General features: G+C 32.2%; 1 long non-coding RNA gene across 1 annotated transcript; it reads right to left on the bottom strand.

Annotated features, from left to right (window-relative positions):
- Nucleotides 1–1,749: 1,749 nt before the first annotated feature.
- Nucleotides 1,750–9,646, bottom strand: LOC136990645 (uncharacterized). The gene is made up of 2 exons (XR_010883088.1): nt 9,536–9,646; nt 1,750–1,904 (listed from the first exon to the last, which is right to left on the bottom strand). It is a non-coding gene; the product is annotated as an uncharacterized lncRNA (long non-coding RNA).
- Between the last annotated feature and the right edge of the window lie 149 nt (nt 9,647–9,795).

Genomic DNA, 9,795 nt, shown 5'->3' with positions numbered 1-9,795 from the left:
TGTACACTATCTGTTTTTCAAGTGGCTAAAATGCTTATATGAAAGATAACAACGCCAATATGAAGTAAATTTGGTAGAAATGTTAGTATTGTAGTCATGTCAGCAAAGGTGCAAGTGCAGACATGATCCTTTGAAAGATATAGCATGTTTTTAGTATTGAATTTAATCTCTCTCTCTCTCTCTACGTGCCATATCTATCCAAGGTCCAGATTTCGGCTACACCAGACGTAGGTTAGTACTGAGATTAATAATATGCCAAGGTGTTTTCTAGGGAAGGTTAAAGCCAGAGTGGTTTCCCATTGCCGTCTCTAGGGCGTGATGTTACGCAAGAGGAAATGCCTTCCAGGAGGTCTTGTAAGGGAAACTGGCCCCTATTCAGGTGTTACAAACGTGGAGAAAACCCGGAAAACTCCACGTGACCAGGCCATCCAAGTGTGGCGTAAGCCTGTGACTGAACTCCCAGTGTTTAGCAACGGAACTGCTCGGCCAGTGGTGGGCCTTGAATTTAACCAGACGGATGAAAAGAGTAACTTCTTGCCAAAATTTTCTCTTGGATCAATAATTATTTTATCTTTTTTTTCCATATATGTAGGAATGAGCTATTATATTACTACTAACAGTGTGGTAACAGTAACAACTATTTGAAATATGAAATCTTATCTCAAAGGCTAAAAGGTATGAATGACATATTGATCTTTCAGTTTTTATTTCACTTATGATTCAGAGGATACAAAATCATAAAAGGGTCTGCATTAGACATTAGAAAAACATAGTTACAATTCAAAATCATAAGTGAAACTATGAAAATTTCATTTGATGGAGTGTTCTTAGTAGTTTACATTGATGGTGCTCATCTGGAAAACCAAATTGTTCTTAAATCATAGGTATCTGGACTGCAAATATTTTGTACATGCATAAGGTATACCTATTTCAATCATATATAATGAAGTGTCAAATATGTTGGCAGGCACATTTTGCCCAGGGGCCTTAGTTTGGGAACCATGAGTTATGTAAAAGAATTTTGCTTTGCTCTTTCACCAATTTTCTCAATTCAATTGATAAATTATCTTTCTCTAAATTGGAATACTTGGAACCAATTTAATGTTATCTACTTGGTCAACTTTTCTGTTTTTAATTTGTTATTGAAATTTGAAAGAAATATTAGAAAGAAAGCAATTTAAAACTTTTGTAGACATGTGCATCATAATGACACAAGTGATAAATGATACTGTTTTGAAATATCTTTTAACAGTTTATTTACACCACTGACTAAGATAAAAGGAAAATAATGCTGTTATAATAGTGGTAGTGATGATAAATTGTCAAAAATATAGTAATAATGGAAGAATAATGCCACAACTAAAGCTGTGGTGTGGTGATGGCAAAACATTGCAACTAGTGGATAAATCTATTCTTTAGCATTAGAAAGGAATTTATATATGTTAGATGCAGTATGTCAAAAGATATCTCTATGCATATATGATAAAGTTGAAATTATGATGATGATCTTTTCATGTATACATCAGTCTTTTATAAAGTTAACGCACATGCAATTTTTTTTGTGTCATATTGAGCCAGTGCCATATCACATCAGATGTCTTTGTATGTATAAACAAAACATGACACTTAATTTACACTTGTTTTCTTTATATATATATATATTAAAAGTTAAAAAAAACTATTGTTGTTCATCATCTGTGAAACTATATACATCACCCAGGAAATCAGACAACATAAAATAAACCAATATTTACAGTAGCCAAAACATTTAAGGCTTCAACCTTTTATTATTTTGTATGGGTTGAATACAACTTTTCGAGGAAATTTCATGTAGATAGGGTATACTTCATTTGTTATCAATTGCCTGAATCCGTGATGAAAGCAAAATGATGTCTTCTTAGTGCCTGCAAAACAGTTTAAGTAAAAGTTCAAACAGGATACCAAAGAAATCAGACATTTATTTTAAAAATAATCAAAAGTTACTTAACTTAATTTGGATAATGATTACCAATTAGTGATATTCTTTCAATGTATTAAATAACATATATACAAGTATATGGGGCAATGTATACTTACAGGTTACAGTTGTGAATATTAAGTGTTCTTTTAGATTGGAAAATTTAAACTAAAGGCAAAGACTAGTTATTTGTGAGTTGTTTAACTTTTAAGATAAATTAAAAGTATATAAAATATTAGTCACTTGTGGGTGTAAACCTCCGAGTGACAAATATTAATTTAATTTAGAAATAGCAGGACTTTGGGAAGTTTGCTGAAGTCAATTATCACGCCACTTTTAAATGCAAATTAAGACAATGTTAATTGCTTTTCTTATGTAGATGAAAATTATTTATTTAAATAACTATTGTAACCTGTTGCTATTTTAAAAAACCACAATATTGTTTCATTTAATTCACAAAAAATATAGACAAAAAGAATTAGGTGAAGTGGCAAGTAATATGGCGACAGAATGTTTACAAACACAACTTTAAATCATTCAACTTTTTCCATGGAAACTTAATTATAGTTTCAAGTATGCCATTAGATAGAAAATTTCTATGCCACTGCTCTAGTGGCATAGGAAGAATTTGAATTCAGTTGGATGTGTGCCATGTGACACAAGGTGCACACATAGTGATAAACAATATGACAAAATTTAAGAACAATGATGATAGATAACCAAGTGTGAGGACCACCATTTCCCCCCCTCCAAAAATACCTCGATGTTAACATTTTGTGAACTAGTGCTTACAACATTTCTGGCCAGAAAACGGATTTAACTTAAAAATATAATCACCACATATTCAAATCTGTCCAACAAAACAAACTTTTATTGTAAACTATTCACACAGTTAACAATAAAAGTTTGTTTCATTTGTGATTATATTTTTAAGTTAAATTTGTTTTCTGGCCAGAACTGGTACTACACTGGCCAAAACTGGTACATCTACCCTACCTCCATGTTAACATTTTGTGAACTACTGCTTACAACATTTATAATATAATAATATTTACTTAATCACTTATTTTTACCTTTTTTTGATAATTATGTATTCGCGTGAACTTTAATTGTATTTTAAACAACAACCGAAGTTGTAAGAGGAAATTTGCCTATTTTACCAATCTAGGGACACGCCTTTTCTAAATTTTAATATTAACTTAAAACAATTAGAATAAAACGGTTTATTATCCAAATCTCACAACATGCCAAGGGAAAAATGACAAAGCAATCAATGAGTAATGATGAGAACTGCCCCAAAAACAAGATGAGCCACATCGACTCAATGACGACTCTACAAAAGCTAGATGTGATTGCCAAGTAAAAACAACAGAAAACAATCATCTCAGCTGCGATGACGACACCGCAAATAAATCGTCACCTAATGATGACACCACAAATGGATCATCACCGGATGACAAACCTTTTCATGCTGGAAATATTTAAAAAGAAGAATTCCAGTCTGACAAAAAGGCAGTATCAACTCTCATACTCGAGAGACAGAGATTCTCACAGTATAATTCTCATACTCAGAGAGACAGAGAATACTCAAGACAGGCAGTAAGTGAGAGCAGACTCAGGACAACAGATAAGAGAGAATAGACCAGAGGCGGTCAGACAGACACAGGACTTAAGCAGCCAGAGAGTGCAGTCCAGTCCAGACAGTACCAGAACAGTACAAGCAAGAAAGAGCGAGAGTGAAACAGGATCAAGAGATTGACCAACTGTCGAAATAGACGAAAGAAGACATCTTGTTTAAATGGTATGTTGTGAGTTGCGTAGTTTGAATATCCCCCGTTAGGAACCCCCCTCCTTGTATAGATAAAGATAGGCAAATTTCCAAACATCGGATTTGATAACTTTGTTCTGAACTTTCAGTTTTTTTCTATAATATAATATAATAAATTCCCTTTTAATTGATTACATCTGACTCTGTATGCTTCCTCCTGAGAGGCTCATTCCTGGACTTCAGAGTGACTCTTACCCTCGCGCCTTAGTCATTTACTTCATCCCAATCCATGGTGTGTCCGGTAAAACACACCTGGTGGCAGGACCCTATCAAAAACGTACGTAATAAAACATCTTGACGGCCCCAAACCCCACAAAAGTTTAGGTACTGCCACAAGGACAGCTAATTTTCCTGAGTGAAAATAACAAACAGTGAAATTATTTTAGTAATGTTAAGTGAAATTAACCTATTTTAAATAAAATTAGCATTTAAAAACATTCAAAAATTTCTTCCACTTCTAATAGGTATGACATTTTAAAACAATTTATTTTTTTCACTTTTAAATAGGAAGATAAGGAGTGTAAAATGCATGTCTTGCCCTAAACTCAAGTGCGTGCCCTGTCAATAACTGTAAAGCCCTGTACTTGTATAACAATGACATAAAAAACTCATTATTTCAATATGGCAGGATAAAATAATAAACATTGTTTTCCTAATCTCTGAAATTTAATACAAAAAATGGATGTATTCTGTCTAGTGGAAACCTGGCATATATCTATGGTACTTGAATTAATTCTGTCTGATGAATATAAAATATTTCCATCAGATATCACATAGCTATGAGGTGCTGGAAGACCCAATAAAGGGTAAATTGTTGGGCAACAGTTTCTAAGGTTGGAATACAAGTTAATAAATTAAATTAGAAGTATCTGGAAGATAAGGCCAATCTGAAATGAGGTTCAAAGTCATTTCTGGAATTAAAGATTGATCTGTAACCTGGGATAACTGGTAACATATCTATGATGTATGCAGAAGCCATGGATTTGAGTCCCATCCCAAATCAATCTTTTCTTTCAGAAGATTCTAATTTATTTCATTTCAGAGTAATTTTTGATTAACACAAGATAGTCTCAACCACTCATTTTCAGAGCATATTACATAATTTCATTGTTTAACTAACAGCATAGTTACAGTCTATAAATATGGATTTTGCTCTCTATTCAAGTAACAATAATATATTAAACAAATTCATAGAAGAAACAATTTTCAGATGTATAGTATTTGTTTATTTTTATATCCTAAATAAGATTTTTCAGCTTAATATTGAAATCCAGTATGTGCATAATTGATTTTAATTTTAAAACAGTAAGGTAGATACGGCAGTATTTTGGATGGGAAGATCTGCAGCATCCACCTCACACCCTCAATTTGCAACCTTACAATTTCCATGTTTTCAGGCCCTTAAAAATGTTTCTGAAGGTTGCAGATTCCAGTCTGACAGTGAAACCAGAACAGCTGTAATTACTTGGTTCATCCATCAGCATTCCTCTATTTATGTGATAGATATATACAAACTTATACCAGAATGTGATATGCATCTGAATACAGGAGGTGATTTCCTATAGTAGCTAATACAACTTTGTCATTATCTTGTGTAGACTGCAATCCTGCTATGGTGACCAGTTGACACCATATGTTTTATACAGTCCTGTCTATGTTAAAAATCCATTAAAAATAGATCATGAACAGTTAATCTTTTTCTGTGGGTGGCTAAGTAAATATTTTAAAAATGTAATGTTACCAATAGGTATCCACTGAGGTTCCTGTTTCTGAAGCCATTTTTTTAGTAAGTCCATTTGTGATTCCAGTGAAAAATTAAGAATGATGACACACTGTTTCACCAATACAAGTATTTATTGTTTCATGATGCATATCAGCTGTAAATAGTCGTCTTCAGTTGTAACAAATAAGGCAAATAAAAACCATGACTTACATAAAGCTACCATAAGAAACTTTGCTGTGGTACTCCAGCGAATTAAAAATGATGTATTTTGAATATCAAGTATTTTAAGTGTCAACTAACAGAAGTTTTAAGGACCATGGAGCTTCCAGAGTCAGTATCAAAAATTATTCAGTGTAAGGTTATTTGGATAACAGAATGTATGGTATGGTATAGCTATGGGTCTTTATTAGAGGCCCAAGATTGAGATTTGTATGGAAAAAACAGATCAGCAAATATTGAATATGGAAGGGATAGAGTACTTAACATGTCATGTAGATGATTTATCAGTGATATTTATGATAAAATAACAAATACACAAAATACCTTATTAGTATTAGTTAATACATTAAATAATTATATTAAATGTAAAGCAGAAAATAAAATTAATTACAATCTTAATTATTTATATGTATCAATTTGAAGAGAAGATAATCAGTTAATAATTATAAAATATAAAAAGTTCTGTACTATAAAGAGAACAATTCCCTTTAAATATTATTGTCTAATGTACATAAAGAAAAATGTATTCATAATGGAAATTAAAAAAATAATGTGTAGAACAACTAAAAAAAGAAATAAGAGATAAAGAAGCATGTGCATATTTAAAGAGCATTATGCAATTATAAAAATTGTAAATAATATTAATTTAAATATAGGTATGCAACTATGTAACTAGTTTTGTAAATATAAATATGCAGAATGATTGTTAATAAGTATTATTATTTTTATGTTCTTACAGAAGTCTTATTAGTAAAAAATAAAACAACCACGAGTTACATAACGAACAACTTCACATCGAGGTGTATAACAGACAATATCAGTCACTAGAAATGTTTTCAAAACCCCTCCTGGGTTCTTCTTCAGGTAAAAAATTAAATGGAATGATTTTCAAAGATGAAAAAAGGAACCAAATCATGTGCCAAACCCTTAGTTACTACAAATGTTTTGAAAACGTTTGTAGTGACTGATATTGTCTGTTATGCACAGGTTAAAGCTTTCTGTGAGTAACATTTTATTTTATTTGTTACTATTAAAAAGAGGGATATTTATAGCCGAAATATATTTTTGTAAGAAGAAACAAAACAATAAATATTTATATTGGTGTAACAGTGCATTATCATTCTTAATTTCTTGCTCAAACCATAACTGGACTTATACAATAGCTTTGGAAAGAGGAATCTTAGTGGTTACCTATTGGTAACATTACATCTTAAAACAGTCTGGTGTTATGTTTCATTTGAAGCATCCTTAGATATGTATAAAATGACAAATCTTCACTCTCTAAAATGTTTTTGTTTTTCTAAATATCTAAATCTTTATGTTATTTATTAAAAAAAATAGTGTATTATATGTAAACTAGTATTCTAGATTTATTTTTTATTAGAATTGTTTATTTTTAAGAATATTTTAAATTTCACACAAGATCATATTATTATATAATTTTGTATTCGATTTTTCAAAATTTGATGATCTTTTAAAGTTGAAAATACTAAAAATTAAAAATATTTGCACTGGTTTGAAAGATGGTTCTATCTACTGTAAGATAATTTAACCAGTCTAGTCTTTCTTTGTGTTAATCTAGGACAGTGTTCCGCAGCCTTTTTGAACATGCGGCACACCCATGACTCGACATGACTCAACACGGCACACCAAAATATTATTCCCCTCAAAAACGTATGATATACCATTAATAGAATTGTCACTGGACATCTCAATATCTTGGAGATTGATTGTGTCAACAGTAAGGGGAATTTTTGACATTTCACTAGCAGCTACTGTACCCAGGACTATTTTTACCATCTCTTTACAAGCAGGCAATTATAACGTTTCAGCTATTGTATGTGGTTTTTTGGCCTTTATGATAAGTTCGGTTACCTTATAGCTAGCTTTATGTACTTTGTCAGAAACACATACTGTTGTAGTCATGAATGTTGCTTGTTTTTTGTTTTGTTCCAACAACCAACGAAAATAAATGACATCTTTGTTTGACAGAGAAGAATGTTTCATTGACAAATGTTGTTTCAATTTACTGAGAACCGTAGCAGAATTACTAAGTTTTTCACCACAAACGATACACTCGGGGACTGGGCATGTTTTATTACCACAGCAAAAAAAACCCTAAGATAAATAATTATCACTGTTCTGCACTAATTTTTGTTTCTTTTTTTTTGGATCAATGCTTTTCACTACTTATACTCATCGACGAAACACTCCTTAGAAGGAATTTGTCCATCTTGAAAAAAATTAAATAGTCTAATAATAATAGATAAAAAAAAGACTGTCTAGCAATCACAATTTTCGGTCTACTTTGGAGCACAGCTGAGATAGAACTGAAATATTTGCAAGACGGATCTATATTCTTCAAAGGGAAGTCTAATAATAGGTCGGTGAATAAAAATATACCGACAAACAATGAAATAAGATCATCAGTGCTGCGGCAGAGATTGAAATACAAGCATAAGAAACACAGCAACTGTGATAAACATATATAAATAATACTCGATAATTAATAGAATATATAAAAGTTCATGTCACACTTATCACCTTGTGGTGGCACACCGGTTGCGGAACACTGATCTAGAATGTGTAGATTTGAGAAATGAAATATTAGGAAATGTTATGCATGCTTTTATATTAAGAACTAAACATATTTTTGTCATGTAAACAATTAACTAGAAGAAACTGTGTTAACATGTGGTTACACAAGGTGTCCCATTAGTCTGAAATTGGTATGCTGATTTTTGTTTTCTTACAAGTAAAGCATGACACTAAGTCAGAAGGAATGAATTTCAAGTTAGTAGGGTGAAGAAGATGATGGTGTGCAGCAGCCAGTATAAAGTTGCTAAGGGGTTTAACAGGCTATACCTGGACTTCAATGTGATGTCTGGATTCAGCCTGTTACAGTAATTGTTTGGTGACATCTTGTGGTTCTCCACCATCAAAATAAATTCATTCCTCTTTAGTTAAGACCATTAGCTATAAAGGAATAAATTAACATAAGCCCTATGGTCTCAGACTTACAAAACAACCTGTATAACAGTAAAAACTGTATATTTTGTAACTAGAAGATAACATAAACTTGTCTTTGCATTTTAGCTAAAGTTCAAAGAAATTTAGCTAAAATGCAAAGACAAGTTTATGTTATCTTTTAGTTATGTTATCTACAGTTTTGTGATTCTGGTGTGAAAAGGAGACTTGACAACTCTAAAGCTTGTATTATCCTCTAATTTATAAATATTTTCTGTACAGTAATTCACTCTGATAGAAATGTCTTCAAAGGCACATTATGGAATATGCATTTTGTATTTTTAATGTATAAAAATAAAAGGTAGAAGCGCATCTAGGTAGCCCCCAATGGTGATACTTCCAAGACTGTGGCGTTTAATTATTTAGCCCACATAACTATGCCGGCTTTGCGTAGCCCACTTGACTGTTAGTGGAGTAGTTGATGTTAGTTTTAAGGGGTGTGGGGCTCACCCCACCTAGGTGCTGAGGTGCAAGCAATAGAAAGCACCAAGACTAGCATCTACATGAGAAGCATGTAGAACAGGCAGTAGACTGATACGTATTAAAAACTGACCTTCGTGCCATAGGGGCTAACTGCAATTTTAGCAAATAATAAAATGTTAAATGGTTTGGTAGATCTTAATGAAGTGAACATCTGTATTTGTATATATTGTCTGCTTAAGTAATAATATGACATAAAGAGTAATTTTTGGACTCTGGGTAACTGCGTTGTAGTTGATGCTGTGTGTATTGTTTTGTCACCATTGTCTAGTAAATTTAAATATTCACTGAACATACATACCTATCTTCATGCTATCTTCATGACAAAATCTACTTGTTTATGCTGAACAGATTTACATACCCTATACACTGTGAACTATGTGATTGCAGGTGATCTACAAACAAGGATACACGTGCCTGACAGGCGGCTAATGACAGAACGATTCCGTACTCGTAGTTCTGGTTTTAACCACGAGATGCCGCTAGTGTCATGACGTTTAGGTAGCGCATGACATTAGTTTACTGTACGGTATAATGTGTCGTGCTTAATTTTATATAATA

The sequence above is a fragment of the Centruroides vittatus genome, unplaced genomic scaffold (assembly GCF_030686945.1).
Source record: "Centruroides vittatus isolate TY-2023 unplaced genomic scaffold, ASM3068694v2 scaffold_996, whole genome shotgun sequence".
Lineage (NCBI taxonomy): Eukaryota > Metazoa > Arthropoda > Arachnida > Scorpiones > Buthidae > Centruroides > Centruroides vittatus.
This window is presented reverse-complemented; position numbering and strand designations above follow the sequence as displayed.